Source organism: Camelus dromedarius, chromosome 8 (assembly GCF_036321535.1).
Source record: "Camelus dromedarius isolate mCamDro1 chromosome 8, mCamDro1.pat, whole genome shotgun sequence".
In the NCBI taxonomy this organism is placed as follows: domain Eukaryota; kingdom Metazoa; phylum Chordata; class Mammalia; order Artiodactyla; family Camelidae; genus Camelus; species Camelus dromedarius.
In genome coordinates, this window is record NC_087443.1 from 18,541,515 (window position 1) to 18,565,368 (window position 23,854).

The following is a 23,854-nucleotide window of genomic DNA, read 5'->3' on the forward strand; positions in this document are numbered from 1 at the left end:
AAAGGAAAAACAGAAAAGAACATAAATACAAAACAGAAACAGACTCATACAAATAGAAAACAAACTTGTGGTTGCCAACGGGGAGGGGCGTGGGACGGGACAGACTGGGAGTTGGAAATGTGCACACACTGACAGGCAGATGCAGAATAGATGAACAACGTTATACTGTATAGCACAGGGAAATACATACAAGATCTTGTGGTAGCTCACAGCCAAAGACATTGTTCCAATGAATAGGTGTATGTTCATGTATCACTGAAAAATTGTGCTCTCCACGGGAAATTGACAATATTATAAAGAAAGATTCATTAATTGCCCAAATACCTGTCTATATAAATCAACCTTTTGAAATAAAATACCAAAAAGTGGAGGGGGAAATAAAAGCTGCGGATTATTTCCATAGCATCCCGGTGTGTTTGACGACGTGGAGTGACCCTATTTGTTCCTTCAGCGAGCATTCGTTGAACGCCTCCTATGTGCCTGATACTGTGCCTGGTGCCCAAGAAATATTCCCTGTCCTGAAAAAGCGTACAGTCGGACATGGAAATGAGCAGCTACAGCAGCGTATGAGCAGTTCTGTCATACTCACACGGGCCCCGCTAGTTCAGACATGATCACAATTTGGGGAAGGACTGAGATAAGGACTGCATTCGTGGTAGTCTAGAAAGCATGTCGTCTAAGCAAACTGAAAGACAGAGCATTAAGCATTCCTCCACCTAAAAGTACAAATGGCTTCAAGGGCCCTAAGAGCATCCATTGACATGCTACAGCAGTGAAGGCAGAATCCACTTTAAGGAGCAGAGAACACAGAAAACACTCACCTTACAAGGGCAAACCTCTGACTGCCCCGTTGCCATCCCACTTGAGGGAGTGGGACCTATAGGAAGGAAAAGTGACCTGAAAGTAAAAAGGTAAGTGGTAATATGATAAGGCTGAGAAAGGGCCAAATGAGCAGCCGTGGCAATGACACAGTGGCTTCAGTGAATCAGTGTCATGTGAGCTGCCTGAACATGTAAACCGCAATATCTCAGTGGCTTAATACAATCCCGGGCTTTTCTTCACTTGCGTAACGTCCAAAATGGGTTTATCTTCCTTGGTGGGTAGCTCTTCTCCTAGCCAGAGTTCGGGTTCCAGGTTCTTTTTATCCGCTGAATCGATCATCTTCGACATATGGCTTCTCAGGTCTCAAGGACGTGAAGGAGTACGTATGGGAGATCTTTATGGGCTGCGCTGAAGTTCACATGCCACCGTTAGACCTCAACACCTGACCAAGCCCGACTGCGAGGGAGGCCGGGAAATGGAGTCCAGCCGCATCTGTGCCCACGAACAGGAGGCAGTGACCTTGGTAAGCAGCTAGGCCAGAGCGCCACACGGAGCTAGAGGTAGAGGCCAGCTCCCTGTGGGTGGGCACCCTCTCTCGGCCTCACCTTGCTATCTCTGATGCCGAGTTGAGAATCGTGGGCCCCCTGGTCATGAGGTCCCTACTGTCATTTGCTCCATGCCATGCTGCCCGTGGCCTTGCTCTCTCTCATGTCCCCAGTGTATTCCATCAGAGCACTTATTACTTCCTGATTACATCCTTCCTTGTCATTCAGTTTACTCGCTGGCCTTCCTCCTACCTGGACGGAACCTCCATGAAGGCAAGGAAGCAGCCAACGAGATGGTCACGCCACTCTAGTGATGTCAGCCACCATCTGCCCATCTGTCCCTGGGTCACTGCATATCCAGCTGGAGAAGTTCAGCGTGCCAGACTGTGTAATCAGAGAAGTGGACAGTTTTCCTGCTCCCAGGACTGTGCTACTGAGTGTGCACAGTGGACACAGGCTGTCTATAATCCCAGTTCCAGCCCTGCTACCTGCATGGCCTTGACTCATGAGCTCTAAACTTCCAGCAAGGGCCTCAGACTTTCTCATTCGGTTTGCTTTAGAAAAGTGAAACCCTCAGACCTCAGGATGCTCTTGCCCATTTCTCCTGTGTGGGGACAGTTTCCTACGGGCGACACAGAGTGTGACCACTGGTTTACACACACACACACACACACACACACACACACATACAAAGACACACACAAAGACACCCGTGTAAAATGACATTGAATAAGAATTATCACGTCACATCATAAGAGGAACAGCCGTGGAGGAGGAAGTCAGAGGAAGATAACTTGGGTCGCAGGCAACACCTCCAGGTGACATCACTCTCCACTTTTTTAGGCCTTATTCCACTTGCACCTGAGGACGTCCCTAGAAGTACTTGCTAGAATCATTCCCACTGTGCAGCTGGGGAGACACACCGGCCTGGACACACACCAGGACTTCCCCAGGATGGAGAACAGGTAAGAATGAGGAGTGGAGTCTGGAAGCCAGGGCGTCTCCTCAAAGCTGCATGCAGACCCTCCCCGGCAGCTCTAGAGACGGCGGGGCTGCTATAACTGTGCAAGATGCGGGTTTGCGTGGAGGAGGGCGTGAGCAGGCAAGCGGCCCAGAGGGCAGTGTGTGGAGGTGTTGTCTGAGGAGGGGGTTCCAGGAAGTGGACCCCAGGAAGTGACATCACATCCTTAACAGTCCCCAACCGAAATGGAACCTGGTTACCAGGCACCCACATTCTAACGACAGCTCCAGAGCCAGTGCACTTGGCTGGAGACAGTTGAAGACACAGGATGTTCTCCTCTTGTTTCCCGGTCTCCCGGGGCTTCTCCGCCAGGAAGCCCTGGACTGCGAGGTTCTTCGGTGGCTGTAGGCGTCTGTGGAACCCTCCACCCAGGCGCCTGTGGCCTATTTTGAGGAGGTCACCTAAGGTAACGCAGGGTGGCCTGGAGAAGGCCAGTCTGGGACCGGCCTCCGTTGGGGGCCCTCCCTGGGCAGGCCCACTTTCCCTCATCTCCATGTCGCTGAAGAGGGACTTGAGAGGAGGTGTCCCCTCTGGGCAGGAATGGCTTGTTGAACACTTGGTAACCTGGTGGTCCTGTCATGGCCGCACCCAAGGACAGGGCTGAGAAGGGGGAAAGAGGACTCCTGAGGGGCATCTTCTCTGTGTCAATGGGAATACAAGGCTCCCACTTTGTCAGCTTTTCTGCCCCTGAAGGAGGTCTGTGCAGACAGTGGTGGATGTGTGTCACGACTAGAGATGACTTATGGGTCGGAGAACCAGACAGGGCTCTGAGGCTCCTGCCTGGCCTCTGGGCACTGTATTTACAGGACTCAACACACGGGACGGGACAGGACCTGGTCCATGGAGATCCCCGCTCCACCCCCCTCCAGGAGGCGCAGGTGCCCCACGACAGCAGCAGAGCCCAGGACAAGCTCAGGGTGAGTGCGAGCGAGGAGACTCCACACCCAGGAAGCCCCGGGCCCCACTGCTGCCCCGCTTCTCCCCTGGGCTGCCTCTTAAGGGAGCTGCTGGCAAAGGGTTCTGATGCCCCGTCTCCACCATCTGCCGTCACAACCCAGGCCCTGCCTTGGCCAGATGCAAAGTCAGTGCCCAAATATGAGTCCGAACCTCAGAAAGAGACTCGGACAGAACTTCAGTATATGTAAAGTCACGGGTGTTTCTGCATTTTTCTTCATGTTGTCCTGTTTCTTCTCCATCCCAACGTGTCCACATTAACCTGAAGATCCTGAGCCCTCCCACCCCAGGCTCAACCGCTGTGTTCTCATCCCTAGAATGGGATGTTGTGACCCGCAGGCACGGGGATGAAGTGGTGCATGCAGGGAGGGGCCGGCACTGCGGTGCTGACACAGGGATCTGAGACACTGATGCATTTCACCATCGCCCTTTGCCCCTGGTACTGGTGGTGCTGAGAATCTTGGATCTGCTCAGGGCTCCCCTGTTCCACCTCAGGCACAAGAGCTTGAGGCTTGAGGATTCGGTCTAACCTCCAGCCCCAAGTGCCTGGGGGTCCCCGGTGCTGCCTCTGACTCACGTCTCTCCTCTTTCCACCCCAGGGGGGAGCTGGACCATCAGGGAGCAGGGATGAGGCCTACAGGGCGTGGAGCCTCCAGCGACACAGGCTGGAGAAGCTGGTGGCAAAGCTGGTGCCTGCCGTCCTGGGCGGCCACCCCTCCTATGTGAACACATTTCTGGGCAGTTATCGAACATTTGCCACCGCCCAGCAGGTGCTGGACCATCTGTTCCGAAGGTGAGCACTCTGTCTTCATGGGACATTGGGGACCTGGCCACCTACCAGCAGTGCCATGAGGCATTGTTCCTCTACCTCTTTAAGCCTCAGTTTCCCCTCTGCACACTGGGGTCAAGAGAGGATCAGGCCCTAGGAGGGTAGGAACAGAGGGAGACCTTCATGGAAGGTGCTCTCCGGGGACCTGGCTCACGGAAAGGGCAGCTGGCAGGGCTGTGGTTGTGCGAATTTGTCGTTGTCCTCCTGCCCAAGAGCTAGCGTCTGCCTCCTGTGTCACTGGGACTTTGGCCTTGGGTGGAACTGTTTTCCCATTTCAAAGGGGATCTGTGACGCCATTAGCTGTCCCTGTCCTGGGAGAGTGAGAGCAGGGATCCCTGGGAGGGACAAGTGGGGTCCCAGGCCCACTCAGATGTGCGCTGTGGGGCCGGGTGGGCTCACTCACTCATTCCCCCAATGTATAGGAAGGGCCCCCAGGGACAGGGGCTTTTCTAGGAACAACCATCATTTAATGCATCGAGCAGACATCAGCCCTGCCCTCCAGGGCTTCCATTCTCTCGGGTGTCACACTGTCACACTAGACAGCACATCCAGCTAGTGTGCTCGGGACAGTCCATGTGATGCCTTCCTGCTCTCCTCTAGATACGGATGCATCCTCCCTTTTACTGAGGAGGACGGGGGACCCCTGCACCAGCTGAAACAGTGAGTCTCTTGGATTGAAGCGGGAAGGACTCCTTCCCCAAACAGTGTGTGAAGCTCTGGGCTCTCTGGTTGGGCAGAGGTGGGCGGAATCCTGGATCCCACCTATCCTGCGAGTCTGGCTTGAGAGCAGAAGTCCTAGGGCTTCCCCTGGCAAAGAGGAGACGAGACCCAGAGAGCTGTGGGTGGGACTGTGGCACTGTGAGGGGCATCTGGGAGGTCAGAGGACAGAGTCAAAACTGAAGAAAACCCACAACCATCCCCTATCCATCCCATCCCTGCCCTCATGCACTTTGGGAGGCACAGAACACAAGGGGTGGAGAGCATCCTGCCCACCATCAAGTGGAGCCTCAATGATGGGGACTCAGCTGCTGCTCAGGGGACCCAGTGAGCCTCAGGGGACAGCTGAGCCCATCCTGATGATGCTGAGTGGCAGGGGCAGAAGGAGACCCAGGCAGGGTCCCTGGAGGATTCTGCAGCCAGCAGGTGCAGGAGCTAAAGTCTGAGGAGTGTGGAGGCCCGTGGGCAGCCTGGAAGGCCGACACAGCCTGTCTGTTCCCTCCTGGCTCAGGCACTCATAGAGCAGCTCCCGTGTCCCTTAGAGGGCAGTGCCCAGAGCGCACAGCCTGCCTGTCCTCTCAGAGGTGCCATCCAGTGGGGAGGGGCAGGGAGAGGGACATAGCAGTGTGACAGGTGTCCCTGAAGCGGTGGACAGGTGGTCACACCATTGAGCCAGGGCTGTCCCTTCAGAAGGCTGGTAGCAGCGCGTCCTCTGTGTCCAAGCCCGCCTCTGCCCACGCTGCCAGCTGAGATGGGACATGGAGCAGAGCCGGCCTCTGGATGGGCAGGAGCCAAAGGCAAAAAGGCCCAGGTCCCCGCAGAGCTACCCTGGGAGCCCAACGTGGTAGGAAAGGCCAAGCCTCTGACTCTGGTGTCCCCCTGACTAACCCCAGGGCCATGGCCTCCATCCTGGGCACCTGGCTGCTCCAGTTCCCAGACGATTTCCACCAGCCTCCAGAATTCCCATGCCTTAAGACCATTGTCGCTTACATAGAGCTCAGCATGGCTGGCTCAGACCTGGAGCAGCAGGCCCACCTCCTCCTGACACAGCTGGAGCAACTGGAGCTCCCAGAGGCAGACAGTGACGGTGAGCAGGATGCAGGGTGGGGGATCTGGTGGGTGGGAGGGGGAGGCACTGGACCACACAGAGCAGAGTCTGGGAAGACTCCCTTGGGGTGGAATCATGGAGTGAGATTTGATTGAGTAGCAGTGAGGGCTCCCCTGGCTTTGGGAGACACGTGGGAAAGCAGTCCTATTGATAAGAGTTTCCCTTCTTGGAGCTTCAGCACCAGCTCCAGAACCCGCTGGGGAAACCCCTCTGCATGGAGAGCCAGCTCCAGCTCTCCTGCCTGCGACAGCGCCAGAGCCAGAGTCAGACACACAGCCAGAGCAGAGGGACGTGCTGTAAGTATCAGTCAGGCTCTGCTGCCTCCCGTCGCCTTCAGGGCCGGGACGCCCACTGTTCTTGAGGTGTCTGTGATTTACAATTCCGGATTATTCTTAGAGGTGATAACATATTCCTTGCGGCCTGTTGTGTCTGTGTTTTATTCTTAATATAAACATCAAAGTGCCCTACATGTCTCTGTTTGGATAGACTCACTCCTCTGCACCAGACACACAGGGCGGGGATGTGGACAAGTGACCCCAGCACGTTCCCACTCTCTCCCTGCAGGTCCTGTGAGGCAGCGGCCTCCTCTCTCTTGTCTGCTGTGGACCCAGGGCCCAGCTCAGGGCCTCCATCAACACTCCCTGAGACCCCACCCTTGGTAAGTGGCCGGTCATGTCATGATCAAGACAAGGACTTAGAAGGCAACCCCAAATTTTGATCTTAGAGGATTGGTTTTTGTCCAGCAGTAAGACTGATGTTGTGTTTGTGTGAATGTTGCCTGTTTGTCCGACATCCATGGAGCCAGCAGCTCACGTGCCATTCCCCATACGGCCACCAGAGGGAGGGGTGTCACTGCTTCTGAGAAACACTGTTCCATTCCAAAGTGCTCCTTCCCAATTTAGCCCTCCTCAGAACATGTTTTAGAGAGTGAGGATTTCTTTAAGCTATAGAGGTTTGGTTTTTTTCTTCAATCTCGTTTCAGGTCTAAGCTCAAACACAAGTTGGCCACTGAGTGGAAGTTGTCCCTTGGGATACACAGACATGTGTTATTCTGTGTCCAGCCCCCATCTGTGTCCACCTCTGTCCCTTCCTCTCTCCCGACAGCCGTCTGTGTTTGTAAATATCTATTTAAATAAAAGACTTTGACAATCAGTGCAATGTAGTAGAGATATTTTAATTCATGTTGCCTTGTGTGCGTGTGATGTAGATTTGGGTAGAAAGAGGTCTGCTCACAGGACAGTGGGGTTGTCCCTGAATCCCTAGGAGACAATTAAAGTGGGGCAGCAGGTCTCAGTGGGAGTCACTCACCGGGGAAGATCTCCTGCTCAGCACAGCCAAGGTGGGTCCTCATGGACTTCTATCCCCAGAGCACTGAGTCTGCTTTTGCCTGGGGCGCTTTGCTACAATCCTGTGTATCCTAAAGTGTCAGAAGAAAGAACAGTGATGATAAGAACTGTGGGAGAGGGACAGGTTTTGATTTCAATTACCTGCTCCTCTACCTACAATGGCTTTCCTTGGATTGTATTATAACGAACGCTCAGCCACGTGGGAGCAGAGTCTATGCATGGTTTTGAGTATATTACAAGTCTCCAGCCCAGCACTTGGCCAAGAAGATGGACGTGTATTGCTGAATGAATACAGTTGCGAGGGAAGATAGGACAGGTTCGGGAATGTATTTGAAATGGGGGCTCTCCTGGAGCTGTCCCGACAGGAGGTCATCATACATAGGCACCTTCCTCACCTGCCAGGCCCTTTACTCCTGAAGACCTTCCCACAGAGCCCCTCAGCCAGGACCCACCTGATCCCAGGGCTCTCCCACGTCACATCTCAGCAGCTGCTCTCGCTTCTTTTCTCATTTTGGCCCCTTTGACTGTCCTAATGTGTGGCTCTGCACTCTCGGTCTCAGGGGACACCTCGGATTCCCTCAGGGATCCAAAGTCAGAATATTAGATCCTATGGACCTGAAGTTTCACGATGGGACTGAATTTAGGAATCAGTCACCACATGGAGAAACACCGCTCTGCATGACTGTCATAATGGGGGAGGGGGTTTCCCTTGAACAATCTATGTTAAAATCCATGGCATAAAAGAAGCATGTTTTCCTTGCAATGAGCATCCCTACTAAATTGAGCCATTTCTCTCATGAGGTTCTATAAGACCTGACACACAGCATGAGGAACAGAGGGAAGTGATACTGTGCTATAATGCGATATATAATGGTGTGATACTTCTAAACATTGTTATTAGCCAGTTGGGCTAGAATTATTTTTAAAAGAACATTGTTTGAATATGACCCTTTAAAGTAGTCGTGTTTCCATGAAATTCAGAAGATGGTGGTGAATTCATCCATTTCCTTCTCGGCATTCATTGAGATGCTCCTGTTTTTTCTCCTCACACTCTTAATGGAATGGAGTACAGTCATGCATTTTTCTAGGGTGAAGCCATCGTGCATTCCAGGAATCTTTCCCACTTGTTCATGGTGGGCAATTCTTCTTACACAGATGGATATGAGTGGCTAGTATATAGGTACATTTCTGCCCTTTCTGCCTCAGCTCAGCCTTCCTGAGCCCTGGTAGGGTGGCCGGTGATGGCCAGGACACAACACTGAACCACAGAGGTTTCTGCCTTCTCATTAGCCATGATCATTGTTCTTACTAACCCCTGATGCTTGATTTACACAGTCATGACTGTCAGACAGACTTGCACTCACCCGTTCCCCACCTCGTGTCTCACTCTCCACTCGTTCCTTCTGGGAGTCATTCACTTCTTCCTTCATTCCACCCGTCCTCACTCTCAGTGACAGCCTGACAGCGGCAAACTGTCTGAGTCTCTTGGATCTGAACACAATGTTATTTTGCTTTTACTCCTCAGTCATGGCTTACAAGGAAAAATATATGGACATTCCTGTGATGTGTCCCTTCACATCTGAGATGTCTTTCTGAAGTCATGAAGTCAGTGGCAGCCTGGCCTCGCACAAAGGGGGCTCACTTGGACCACTGGGCCCTGGCTGGGCTGAGAAGCATCCGTGCAGATGGGGCACTGCCCTTGGAGGGGCATCAGCAGGGCCCTCGCGGGTCAGGGGGCAGGGGAGGGGAAAAAGTGGCAAGAGCCTCTCCTGTGGTTTCCATGGGGAGCAACAGGGAGGCAGGACTAGCAGGTGGGAGGAATCGGCATCTCTGGGTGGAGGGGCTGCCCCTACTTGTCTGTCCCGGCCCTGGGTGTGCTCACTGGCATCTTCTACTGTCTCTAGGAACTGACTAGCCTTGGGAGGGGCAGCCCCTCCAGGGTCAGTGGACCCAGAAATCAAAGTGCCAGAAAACACACAATAAAAAACGGCTAGCACTCATGTCCAAACCACAGGCCTCCTCCGTTTCCGCATCCATGGAGTGTGGGATTGGTCTCAGTGGCACTCCAAGGCCCAGCCCTGCACTCTCAGAGTCCAGCCAGCTCCCAGGACCTCCCCAGATTCTGGTCCTAACCGTCTGGGGTCAGCAAGGCAGCCATGCCACTACCCAGCCCTGCAGCTCAGGCATTTCAAGGCCAGCGGGTCGCCTGGGGCCTCTGTGGCACAGGAGAGCAGGCCGTGGTGGGGCTGCTGGCTCAGCCTCCAGGATGGACTTCACAAAATGGCCAGGGGGCTCTGGGCTGGAATAATGCAGGCTTGTTTGCCAAGGGGAAGGACGGGGGTAACCGAGTCAGAGCACAGACTGCCAGTGCCTGGAGAACCATGCTGAGGCCCAGCGCCGACGGGGTCGGCAACTGGTAGGGCGCATCCTGCCGGGATCCTGTGAGATGGTGGCTGGTGATTAATGCTGAAGCTCACACTGCCCAGAAGGCTTCTGGAAATAAACATGCTCTCATAAACACAGGAACGTCCTGAGAAGACAGTCACACGAGGCTGGGAGACAAACGCGGGGCACGCGGCCCACCGCCCATCAGAAAGCACCCCTCGCACCCGCTCCCCTTGTCACCACGGCTGCCTGGCCTGTCAGTGGTGACAGCGAGTGGCCTGCTTTCCTGACCGCTTGGCCAGTGGCCAAAAGTCAGGGCTGAGGTTGGCACTTGTTCACCAGTGCTGTCCAGGGGACAGCAGGTGCCACAGAAGGATCTGCGGGGCCTCCTTGTGTCTGGCCAGAGGGACAAGATCTGCAGAGGGGTGTGGGGGTGCTGATCCTGCACCCAGGAAGTACACTGGCTAACTGGCCATCCTTTCCTGGAATCCCTGAGAACCAGCAAGATGGGGACCTTGACATTGGGGGCCGGACTGAGCCACCCCATGTCTCTTCTGAGTCTTGTCTTTCTGCCTGTCCTCCTGACAAGGTGGCGCTCTGAGCATTTTCATCTGGAGACAGGAAGACAGAGGCTCACAGGGGCAAAGTGACCTGCCCAAGGCCACACAACCACAGCCAGGAGGGGCTCAGACTCCATGTCCAGCCCCTTCCCACTGGGACATGGCCTGTAGCTGCAGAAGGCCCCAGCTGCAGCCCACAGAGGGTTCTCGGGAGTCATTCAGACTCCAGAACCAGGGAGAGCAGGAGAGCCCCAGGCCCCACATCTGCAACTGATAGCTACTGATAAAAAAAAAAAAAAATACGCATATCCAGAGCGGCCCAGGGCCAGAGTATCATTCTTGAAGGCAGAAGGTGAGTCAGCTGGCCTCCTTCTTGCCAGGGTGGGTGGGATCCTGGTCCTCAGCCCCTGACACAGCACTGGTGGATTTGGGGGACCCAGCAGCCCTTAAAACAAGCTCCTGGACCCCCTTGCCAGTCACTTGGCATACCTCCTCCCTTCTGGCTGCCAGGATTTCTTCAATATTCCTCTACCCATCCAGGTCCGAGAACCACCCCAGGTTGTCGGGGGTGGTGTGGTGGGTCTGGCAGCCAGGACAGGTCACAATGACCACACCCTGGTGATAGGCAAGCTTGGAGATATGCTTGGAGTACCTAGTCCCACAGCCAATGCAGGTGAAGACGAGCTGGTAGTGTGCGGGCGCGGGTCCCTTGTCGGAGCTGGAGGGACGCCAGCCCCAGCCCCAGCCCCAGGCCCGCCTTCTCCCTGCAGCCTCCAGGCAGGCACCGAGCCCCCAGTAGCCACCTCAGGCCAAGCCTCCAGTAGTCGCGCGCCTCTCAACAGTCTCGGCAGGCGGCTCAGCGAGGTCCACAGCAGCCCGCCCGCAGGCCCCACCCGCCACGATCTGCGCAGCGGAGACCGACCCCCGCCCCTGCTCTCCCCGCGCGGCAGAGGCCGCCTCCGGACCAGACTGTCCAGCCGCAGCCGAAATCGCCCCCCGCCCCATGCCCCGGCTCGACGGCGCGGCCGAGAACGACCCCAGACCCGGCTCTCCCCGCGCCCGGGCTCTCCGCGCGCGGCAGAGGCCGCCTCTGGACCACACTGTGCAGACGCAGCCGAGATCGCCCCTCGCCCCACAAGCCCCGGCTTTCCCGGCACGGCCGAGAATGACCCCCGCCCAGGCTCTCCCCGCCCCAGCTCTCACCGCCGGGCCGAGGACGCCCCCCCACCCCGGCTGTCCCGCCGCAGCCGAGATAGCCCCCCGCCCCATGCCCCGGCTCGAAGGCGCGGCCGAGAACGACCCCTGACCCGGCTCTCCCCGCCACACCTCTCCCCGCCTGGCTGAGGCCGCCCCCGCCCCGGCTCTCCCCGCCCCAGATCTCCCCGCCCAGCAGAGGCCGCCCCCCGCCCCAGCTCACCCCGCACAGCCGTGACCGCCCCAACCGGGCTCTCTGCTCCTGGCCCAGCCCTTCCCCTGCCCCTGCTCCGCAGATTTCTCCCCTCCTCTTCTGGCCCTCCCCGCACAGCCCATACCGCCCCTCCCACCCGACCCAAGCTCCAAGCTTGGCCCAGGCCAAGCCTTCGACCTCTTGGAAGCAGGCTTCCCTAGGCTGTTGCTTTAAAGATGGTTTTGAAGGAAAAAAAAGGAAAAACAGAAAAGAACATAAATACAAATCAGAAACAGACTCATACAAATAGAAAACAAACTTGTGGTTGCCAACGGGGAGGGGCGTGAGACGGGACAGACTGGGAGTTGCAAATGTGCACACACTGACAGGCAGATGCAGAATAGATGAACAACGTTATACTGTATAGCACAGGGAAATACATACAAGATCTTGTGGTAGCTCACAGCCAAAGACATTGTTCCAATGAATAGGTGTATGTTCATGTATCACTGAAAAATTGTGCTCTCCACGGGAAATTGACAATATTATAAAGAAAGATTCATTAATTGCCCAAATACCTGTCTATATAAATCAACCTTTTGAAATAAAATACCAAAAAGTGGAGGGGGAAATAAAAGCTGCGGATTATTTCCATAGCATCCCGGTGTGTTTGACGACGTGGAGTGACCCTATTTGTTCCTTCAGCGAGCATTCGTTGAACGCCTCCTATGTGCCTGATACTGTGCCTGGTGCCCAAGAAATATTCCCTGTCCTGAAAAAGCGTACAGTCGGACATGGAAATGAGCAGCTACAGCAGCGTATGAGCAGTTCTGTCATACTCACCCGGGCCCCGCTAGATCAGACATGATAACAATTTGGGGAAGGACTGAGATAAGGACTGCATTCGTGGTAGTCTAGAAAGCATGTCGTCTAAGCAAACTGAAAGACAGAGCATTAAGCATTCCTCCACCTAAAAGTACAAATGGCTTCAAGGGCCCTAAGAGCATCCATTGACATGCTACAGCAGTGAAGGCAGAATCCACTTTAAGGAGCAGAGAACACAGAAAACACTCACCTTACAAGGGCAAACCTCTGACTGCCCCGTTGCCATCCCACTTGAGGGAGTGGGACCTATAGGAAGGAAAAGTGACCTGAAAGTAAAAAGGTAAGTGGTAATATGATAAGGCTGAGAAAGGGCCAAATGAGCAGCCGTGGCAATGACACAGTGGCTTCAGTGAATCAGTGTCATGTGAGCTGCCTGAACATGTAAACCGCAATATCTCAGTGGCTTAATACAATCCCGGGCTTTTCTTCACTTGCGTAACGTCCAAAATGGGTTTATCTTCCTTGGTGGGTAGCTCTTCTCCTAGCCAGAGTTCGGGTTCCAGGTTCTTTTTATCCGCTGAATCGATCATCTTCGACATATGGCTTCTCAGGTCTCAAGGACGTGAAGGAGTACGTATGGGAGATCTTTATGGGCTGCGCTGAAGTTCACATGCCACCGTTAGACCTCAACACCTGACCAAGCCCGACTGCGAGGGAGGCCGGGAAATGGAGTCCAGCTGCATCTGTGCCCACGAACAGGAGGCAGTGACCTTGGTAAGCAGCTAGGCCAGAGCGCCACACGGAGCTAGAGGTAGAGGCCAGCTCCCTGTGGGTGGGCACCCTCTCTTGGCCTCACCTTGCTATCTCTGATGCCGAGTTGAGAATCGTGGGCCCCCTGGTCATGAGGTCCCTACTGTCATTTGCTCCATGCCATGCTGCCCGTGGTCTTGCTCTCTCTCACGTCCCCAGTGTATTCCATCAGAGCACTTATTACTTCCTGATTACATCCTTCCTTGTCATTCAGTTTACTCGCTGGCCTTCCTCCTACCTGGACGGAACCTCCATGAAGGCAAGGAAGCAGCCAACGAGATGTTAACGCCACTCTAGTGATGTCAGCCACCATCTGCCCATCTGTCCCTGGGTCACTGCATATCCAGCTGGAGAAGTTCAGCGTGCCAGACTGTGTAATCAGAGAAGTGGACAGTTTTCCTGCTCCCAGGACTGTGCTACTGAGTGTGCACAGTGGACACAGGCTGTCTATAATCCCAGTTCCAGCCCTGCTACCTGCATGGCCTTGACTCATGAGCTCTAAACTTCCAGCAAGGGCCTCAGACTTTCTCATTCGGCTTGCTTTAGAAAACTGAAACCCTCAGACCTCAGGATGCTCTTGCCCATTTCTCCTGTGTGGGGACAGTTTCCTACGGGCGACACAGAGTGTGACCACTGGTTTACACACACACACACACACACACACACACACACATACAAAGACACACACAAAGACACCCTTGTAAAATGACATTGAATAAAAATTATCACGTCACATCATAAGAGGAACAGCCGTGGAGGAGGAAGTCAGAGGAAGATAACTTGGGTCGCAGGCAACACCTCCAGGTGACATCACTCTCCACTTTTTTAGGCCTTATTCCACTTGCACCTGAGGACGTCCCTAGAAGTACTTGCTAGAATCATTCCCACTGTGCAGCTGGAGAGACACACCGGCCTGGACACACACCAGGACTTCCCCAGGATGGAGAACAGGTAAGAATGAGGAGTGGAGTCTGGAAGCCAGGGCGTCTCCTCAAAGCTGCATGCAGACCCTCCCCGGCAGCTATAGAGACGGCGGGGCTGCTATAACTGTGCAAGATGCGGGTTTGCGTGGAGGAGGGCGTGAGCAGGCAAGCGGCCCAGAGGGCAGTGTGTGGAGGTGTTGTCTGAGGAGGGGGTTCCAGGAAGTGGACCCCAGGAAGTGACATCACATCCTTAACAGACCCCAACCGAAATGGAACCTGGTTACCAGGCACCCACATTCTAACGACAGCTCCAGAGCCAGTGCACTTGGCTGGAGACAGTTGAAGACACAGGATGTTCTCCTCTTGTTTCCCGGTCTCCCGGGGCTTCTCCGCCAGGAAGCCCTGGACTGCGAGGTTCTTCGGTGGCTGTAGGCGTCTGTGGAACCCTCCACCCAGGCGCCTGTGGCCTATTTTGAGGAGGTCACCTAAGGTAACGCAGGGTGGCCTGGAGAAGGCCAGTCTGGGACCGGCCTCCGTTGGGGGCCCTCCCTGGGCAGGCCCACTTTCCCTCATCTCCATGTCGCTGAAGAGGGACTTGAGAGGAGGTGTCCCCTCTGGGCAGGAATGGCTTGTTGAACACTTGGTAACCTGGTGGTCCTGTCATGGCCGCACCCAAGGACAGGGCTGAGAAGGGGGAAAGAGGACTCCTGAGGGGCATCTTCTCTGTGTCAATGGGAATACAAGGCTCCCACTTTGTCAGCTTTTCTGCCCCTGAAGGAGGTCTGTGCAGACAGTGGTGGATGTGTGTCACGACTGGAGATGACTTATGGGTCGGAGAACCAGACAGGGCTCTGAGGCTCCTGCCTGGCCTCTGGGCACTGTATTTACAGGACTCAACACACGGGACGGGACAGGACCTGGTCCATGGAGATCCCCGCTCCACCCCCCTGCAGGAGGCGCAGGTGCCCCACGACAGCAGCAGAGCCCAGGACGCGCTCAGGGTGAGTGCGAGCGAGGAGACTCCACACCCAGGAAGCCCCGGGCCCCACTGCTGCCCCGCTTCTCCCCTGGGCTGCCTCTTAAGGGAGCTGCTGGCAAAGGGTTCTGATGCCCCGTCTCCACCATCTGCCGTCACAACCCAGGCCCTGCCTTGGCCAGATGCAAAGTCAGTGCCCAAATATGAGTCCGAACCTCAGAAAGAGACTCGGACAGAACTTCAGTATATGTAAAGTCACGGGTGTTTCTGCATTTTTCTTCATGTTGTCCTGTTTCTTCTCCATCCCAACGTGTCCACATTAACCTGAAGATCCAGATCTCTCCCACCCCAGGCTCAGCCGCTGTGTTCTCATCCCTAGAATGGGATGTTGTGACCCGCAGGCACGGGGATGAAGTGGTGCATGCAGGGAGGGGCCGGCACTGCGGTGCTGACACAGGGATCTGAGACACTGATGCATTTCACCATCGCCCTTCGCCCCTGGTACTGGTGGTGCTGAGAATCTTGGATCTGCTCAGGGCTCCCCTGTTCCACCTCAGGCACAAGAGCTTGAGGCTTGAGGATTCGGTCTAACCTCCAGCCCCAAGTGCCTGGGGGTCCCCGGTGCTGCCTCTGACTCACGTCTCTCCTCTTTCCACCCCAGGGGGGAGCTGGACCATCAGGGAGCAGGGATGAGGCCTACAGGGCGTGGAGCCTCCAGCGACACAGGCTGGAGAAGCTGGTGGCAAAGCTGGTGCCTGCCGTCCTGGGCGGCCACCCCTCCTATGTGAACACATTTCTGGGCAGTTATCGAACATTTGCCACCGCCCAGCAGGTGCTGGACCATCTGTTCCGAAGGTGAGCACTCTGTCTTCATGGGACATTGGGGACCTGGCCACCTACCAGCAGTGCCATGAGGCATTGTTCCTCTACCTCTTTAAGCCTCAGTTTCCCCTCTGCACACTGGGGTCAAGAGAGGATCAGGCCCTAGGAGGGTAGGAACAGAGGGAGACCTTCATGGAAGGTGCTCTCCGGGGACCTGGCTCACGGAAAGGGCAGCTGGCAGGGCTGTGGTTGTGCGAATTTGTCGTTGTCCTCCTGCCCAAGAGCTAGCGTCTGCCTCCTGTGTCACTGGGACTTTGGCCTTGGGTGGAACTGTTTTCCCATTTCAAAGGGGATCTGTGACGCCATTAGCTGTCCCTGTCCTGGGAGAGTGAGAGCAGGGATCCCTGGGAGGGACAAGTGGGGTCCCAGGCCCACTCAGATGTGCGCTGTGGGGCCGGGTGGGCTCACTCACTCATTCCCCCAATGTATAGGAAGGGCCCCCAGGGACAGGGGCTTTTCTAGGAACAACCATCATTTAATGCATCGAGCAGACATCAGCCCTGCCCTCCAGGGCTTCCATTCTCTCGGGTGTCACACTGTCACACTAGACAGCACATCCAGCTAGTGTGCTCGGGACAGTCCATGTGATGCCTTCCTGCTCTCCTCTAGATACGGATGCATCCTCCCTTTTACTGAGGAGGACGGGGGACCCCTGCACCAGCTGAAACAGTGAGTCTCTTGGATTGAAGCGGGAAGGACTCCTTCCCCAAACAGTGTGTGAAGCTCTGGGCTCTCTGGTTGGGCAGAGGTGGGCGGAATCCTGGATCCCACCTATCCTGCGAGTCTGGCTTGAGAGCAGAAGTCCTAGGGCTTCCCCTGGCAAAGAGGAGACGAGACCCAGAGAGCTGTGGGTGGGACTGTGGCACTGTGAGGGGCATCTGGGAGGTCAGAGGACAGAGTCAAAACTGAAGAAAACCCACAACCATCCCCTATCCATCCCATCCCTGCCCTCATGCACTTTGGGAGGCACAGAACACAAGGGGTGGAGAGCATCCTGCCCACCATCAAGTGGAGCCTCAATGATGGGGACTCAGCTGCTGCTCAGGGGACCCAGTGAGCCTCAGGGGACAGCTGAGCCCATCCTGATGATGCTGAGTGGCAGGGGCAGAAGGAGACCCAGGCAGGGTCCCTGGAGGATTCTGCAGCCAGCAGGTGCAGGAGCTAAAGTCTGAGGAGTGTGGAGGCCCGTGGGCAGCCTGGAAGGCCGACACAGCCTGTCTGTTCCCTCCTGGCTCAGGCACTCATAGAGCAGCTCCCGTGTCCCTTAGAGGGCAGTGCCCAGAGCGCACAGCCTGCCTGTCCTCTCAGAGGTGCCATCCAGTGGGGAGGGGCAGGGAGAGGGACATAGCAGTGTGACAGGTGTCCCTGAAGCGGTGGACAGGTGGTCACACCATTGAGCCAGGGCTGTCCCTTCAGAAGGCTGGTAGCAGCGCGTCCTCTGTGTCCAAGCCCGCCTCTGCCCACACTGCCAGCTGAGATGGGACATGGAGCAGAGCCGGCCTCTGGATGGGCAGGAGCCAAAGGCAAAAAGGCCCAGGTCCCCGCAGAGCTACCCTGGGAGCCCAACGTGGTAGGAAAGGCCAAGCCTCTGACTCTGGTGTCCCCCTGACTAACCCCAGGGCCATGGCCTCCATCCTGGGCACCTGGCTGCTCCAATTCCCAGACGATTTCCACCAGCCTCCAGAATTCCCATGCCTTAAGACCATTGTCACTTACATAGAGCTCAGCATGGCTGGCTCAGACCTGGAGCAGCAGGCCCACCTCCTCCTGACACAGCTGGAGCAACTGGAGCTCCCAGAGGCAGACAGTGACGGTGAGGAGGATGCAGGGTGGGGGATCTGGTGGGTGGGGGGGGGGAGGCACTGGACCACACAGAGCAGAGTCTGGGAAGACTCCCTGGGGGTGGAATCATGGAGTGAGATTTGATTGAGTAGCAGTGAGGGCTCCCCTGGCTTTGGGAGACACGTGGGAAAGCAGTCCTATTGATAAGAGTTTCCCTTCTTGGAGCTACAGCACCAGCTCCAGAACCCGCTGGGGAAACCCCTCTGCATGGAGAGCCAGCTCCAGCTCTCCTGCCTGCGACAGCGCCAGAGCCAGAGTCAGACACAGAGCCAGAGCAGAGGGACGTGCTGTAAGTATCAGTCAGGCTCTGCTGCCTCCCGTCGCCTTCAGGGCCGGGACGCCCACTGTTCTTGAGGTGTCTGTGATTTACAATTCCGGATTATTCTTAGAGGTGATAACATATTCCTTGCGGCCTGTTGTGTCTGTGTTTTATTCTTAATATAAACATCAAAGTGCCCTACATGTCTCTGTTTGGATAGACTCACTCCTCTGCACCAGACACACAGGGCGGGGATGTGGACAAGTGACCCCAGCACGTTCCCACTCTCTCCCTGCAGGTCCTGTGAGGCAGCGGCCTCCTCTCTCTTGTCTGCTGTGGACCCAGGGCCCAGCTCAGGGCCTCCATCAACACTCCCTGAGACCCCACCCTTGGTAAGTGGCCGGTCATGTCATGATCAAGACAAGGACTTAGAAGGCAACCCCAAATTTTGATCTTAGAGGATTGGTTTTTGTCCAGCAGTAAGACTGATGTTGTGTTTGTGTGAATGTTGCCTGTTTGTCCGACATCCATGGAGCCAGCAGCTCACGTGCCATTCCCCATACGGCCACCAGAGGGAGGGGTGTCACTGCTTCTGAGAAACACTGTTCCATTCCAAAGTGCTCCTTCCCAATTTAGCCCTCCTCAGAACATGTTTTAGAGAGTGAGGATTTCTTTAAGCTATAGAGGTTTGGTTTTTTTCTTCAATCTCGTTTCAGGTCTAAGCTCAAACACAAGTTGGCCACTGAGTGGAAGTTGTCCCTTGGGATACACAGACATGTGTTATTCTGTGTCCAGCCCCCATCTGTGTCCACCTCTGTCCCTTCCTCTCTCCCGACAGCCGTCTGTGTTTGTAAATATCTATTTAAATAAAAGACTTTGACAATCAGTGCAATGTAGTAGAGATATTTTAATTCATGTTGCCTTGTGTGCGTGTGATGTAGATTTGGGTAGAAAGAGGTCTGCTCACAGGACAGTGGGGTTGTCCCTGAATCCCTAGGAGACAATTAAAGTGGGGCAGCAGGTCTCAGTGGGAGTCACTCACCGGGGAAGATCTCCTGCTCAGCACAGCCAAGGTGGGTCCTCATGGACTTCTATCCCCAGAGCACTGAGTCTGCTTTCGCCTGGGGCGCTTTGCTACAATCCTGTGTATCCTAAAGTGTCAGAAGAAAGAACAGTGATGATAAGAACTGTGGGAGAGGGACAGGTTTTGATTTCAATTACCTGCTCCTCTACCTACAATGGCTTTCCTTGGATTGTATTATAACGAACGCTCAGCCACGTGGGAGCAGAGTCTATGCATGGTTTTGAGTATATTACAAGTCTCCAGCCCAGCACTTGGCCAAGAAGATGGACGTGTATTGCTGAATGAATACAGTTGCGAGGGAAGATAGGACAGGTTCGGGAATGTATTTGAAATGGGGGCTCTCCTGGAGCTGTCCCGACAGGAGGTCATCATACATAGGCACCTTCCTCACCTGCCAGGCCCTTTACTCCTGAAGACCTTCCCACAGAGCCCCTCAGCCAGGACCCACCTGATCCCAGGGCTCTCCCACGTCACATCTCAGCAGCTGCTCTCGCTTCTTTTCTCATTTTGGCCCCTTTGACTGTCCTAATGTGTGGCTCTGCACTCTCGGTCTCAGGGGACACCTCGGATTCCCTCAGGGATCCAAAGTCAGAATATTAGATCCTATGGACCTGAAGTTTCACGATGGGACTGAATTTAGGAATCAGTCACCACATGGAGAAACACCGCTCTGCATGACTGTCATAATGGGGGAGGGGGTTTCCCTTGAACAATCTATGTTAAAATCCATGGCATAAAAGAAGCATGTTTTCCTTGCAATGAGCATCCCTACTAAATTGAGCCATTTCTCTCATGAGGTTCTATAAGACCTGACGCACAGCATGAGGAACAGAGGGAAGTGATACTGTGCTATAATGCGATATATAATGGTGTGATACTTCTAAACATTGTTATTAGCCAGTTGGGCTAGAATTATTTTTAAAAGAACATTGTTTGAATATGACCCTTTAAAGTAGTCGTGTTTCCATGAAATTCAGAAGATGGTGGTGAATTCATCCATTTCCTTCTCGGCATTCATTGAGATGCTCCTGTTTTTTCTCCTCACACTCTTAATGGAATGGAGTACAGTCATGCATTTTTCTAGGGTGAAGCCATCGTGCATTCCAGGAATCTTTCCCACTTGTTCATGGTGGGCAATTCTTCTTACACAGATGGATATGAGTGGCTAGTATATAGGTACATTTCTGCCCTTTCTGCCTCAGCTCAGCCTTCCTGAGCCCTGGTAGGGTGGCCGGTGATGGCCAGGACACAACACTGAACCACAGAGGTTTCTGCCTTCTCATTAGCCATGATCATTGTTCTTACTAACCCCTGATGCTTGATTTACACAGTCATGACTGTCAGACAGACTTGCACTCACCCGTTCCCCACCTCGTGTCTCACTCTCCACTCGTTCCTTCTGGGAGTCATTCACTTCTTCCTTCATTCCACCCGTCCTCACTCTCAGTGACAGCCTGACAGCGGCAAACTGTCTGAGTCTCTTGGATCTGAACACAATGTTATTTTGCTTTTACTCCTCAGTCATGGCTTACAAGGAAAAATATATGGACATTCCTGTGATGTGTCCCTTCACATCTGAGATGTCTTTCTGAAGTCATGAAGTCAGTGGCAGCCTGGCCTCGCACAAAGGGGGCTCACTTGGACCACTGGGCCCTGGCTGGGCTGAGAAGCATCCGTGCAGATGGGGCACTGCCCTTGGAGGGGCATCAGCAGGGCCCTCGCGGGTCAGGGGGCAGGGGAGGGGAAAAAGTGGCAAGAGCCTCTCCTGTGGTTTCCATGGGGAGCAACAGGGAGGCAGGACTAGCAGGTGGGAGGAATCGGCATCTCTGGGTGGAGGGGCTGCCCCTACTTGTCTGTCCCGGCCCTGGGTGTGCTCACTGGCATCTTCTACTGTCTCTAGGAACTGACTAGCCCTGGGAGGGGCAGCCCCTCCAGGGTCAGTGGACCCAGAAATCAAAGTGCCAGAAAACACACAATAAAAAACGGCTAGCACTCATGTCCAAACCACAGGCCTCCTCCGTTTCCGCATCCATGGAGTGTGGGATTGGTCTCAGTGGCACTCCAAGGCCCAGCCCTGCACTCTCAGAGTCCAGCCAGCTCCCAGGACCTCCCCAGATTCTGGTCCTAACCGTCTGGGGTCAGCAAGGCAGCCATGCCACTACCCAGCCCTGCAGCTCAGGCATTTCAAGGCCAGCGGGTCGCCTGGGGCCTCTGTGGCACAGGAGAGCAGGCCGTGGTGGGGCTGCTGGCTCAGCCTCCAGGACGGACTTCACAAAATGGCCAGGGGGCTCTGGGCTGGAATAATGCAGGCTTGTTTGCCAAGGGGAAGGACGGGGGTAACCGAGTCAGAGCACAGACTGCCAGTGCCTGGAGAACCATGCTGAGGCCCAGCGCCGACGGGGTCGGCAACTGGGAGGGCGCATCCTGCCGGGATCCTGTGAGATGGTGGCTGGTGATTAATGCTGAAGCTCACACTGCCCAGAAGGCTTCTGGAAATAAACATGCTCTCATAAACACAGGAACGTCCTGAGAAGACAGTCACACGAGGCTGGGAGACAAACGCGGGGCACGCGGCCCACCGCCCATCAGAAAGCACCCCTCGCACCCGCTCCCCTTGTCACCACGGCTGCCTGGCCTGTCAGTGGTGACAGCGAATGGCCTGCTTTCCTGACCGCTTGGCCAGTGGCCAAAAGTCAGGGCTGAGGTTGGCACTTGTTCACCAGTGCTGTCCAGGGGACAGCAGGTGCCACAGAAGGATCTGCGGGGCCTCCTTGTGTCTGGCCAGAGGGACAAGATCTGCAGAGGGGTGTGGGGGTGCTGATCCTGCACCCAGGAAGTACACTGGCTAACTGGCCATCCTTTCCTGGAATCCCTGAGAACCAGCAAGATGGGGACCTTGACATTGGGGGCCGGACTGAGCCACCCCAAGTCTCTTCTGAGTCTAGTCTTTCTGCCTGTCCTCCTGAAAAGGTGGTGCTCTGAGCATTTTCATCTGGAGACAGGAAGACAGAGGCTCACAGGGGCAAAGTGACCTGCCCAAGGCCACACAGCCACAGCCAGGAGGGGCTCAGACTCCATGTCCAGCCCCTTCCCACTGGGACATGGCCTGTAGCTGCAGAAGGCCCCAGCTGCAGCCCACAGAGGGTTCTCGGGAGTCATTCTGACTCCAGAACCAGGGAGAGCAGGAGAGCCCCAGGCCCCACATCTGCAACTGATAGCTACTGATAAAAAAAAAAAAAAAAAAATACGCATATCCAGAGCGGCCCAGGGCCAGAGTATCGTTCTTGAAGGCAGAAGGTGAGTCAGCTGGCCTCCTTCTTGCCAGGGTGGGTGGGATCCTGGTCCTCAGCCCCTGACACAGCACTGGTGGATTTGGGGGACCCCGCAGCCCTTAAAACAAGCTCCTGGACCCCCTTGCCAGTCACTTGGCATACCTTCTCCCTTCTGGCTGCCAGGATTTCTTCAATATTCCTCTTCCCATCCAGGTCCGAGAACCACCCCAGGTTGTCGGGGGTGGTGTGGTGGGTCTGGCAGCCAGGACAGGTCACAATGACCACACCCTGGTGATAGGCAAGCTTGGAGATATGCTTGGAGTACCTAGTCCCACAGCCAATGCAGGTGAAGACTAGCTGGTAGTGCGCGGGCGCGGGTCCCTTGTCGGAGCTGGAGGGACGCCAGCCCCAGCCCCAGCCCCAGGCCCGCCTTCTCCCTGCAGCCTCCAGGCAGGCACCGAGCCCCCAGTAGCCACCTCAGGCCAAGCCTCCAGTAGTCGCGCGCCTCTCAACAGTCTCCTCAGGCGGCTCAGCGCTGTCCACAGCAGCCCGCCCGCAGGCCCCACACGCCACGATCTGCGCAGCGGAGACCGACCCCCGCCCCTGCTCTCCCCGCGCGGCAGAGCCCGCCTCCGGACCAGACTGTCCAGCCGCAGCCGAAATCGCCCCCCGCCCCATGCCCCGGCGCGACGGCGCGGCCGAGAACGACCCCAGACCCGGCTCTCCCCGCGCCCCGGCTCTCCCCGCGCGGCAGAGGCCGCCTCTGGACCACACTGTGCAGACGCAGCCGAGATCGCCCCTCGCCCCACAAGCCCCGGCTTTCCCGGCAAGGCCGAGAATGACCCCCGCCCAGGCTCTCCACGCCCCAGCTCTCACCGCCCGGCCGAGTACGCCCCCCCACCCCGGCTGTCCCGCCGCAGCCGAGATCGCCCCCCGCCCCATTCCCCGGCTCGACGGCGCGGCAGAGAACGACCCCCGACCCGGCTCTCCCCGCGTCCCGGCTCTCCCCGCGCGGCAGAGGCCGCCTCTGGACCACACTGTGCAGACGCAGCCGAGATCGCCCCTCGCCCCACAAGCCCCGGCTTTCCCGGCGCGGCAGAGAACGACCCCCGACCCGGCTCTCCCCGCCTGGCTGAGGCCGCCCCTGCCCCGGCTCTCCCCGCCCCAGATCTCCCAGCCCAGCCTAGGCCGCCCCCCGCCCCAGCTCTCCCCGCACAGCCGTGACCGCCCCAACCGGGCTCTCGGCTCCTGGCCCAGCCCTTCCCCTGCCCCTGCTCCGCAGATTTCTCCCCTCCTCTTCTGGCCCT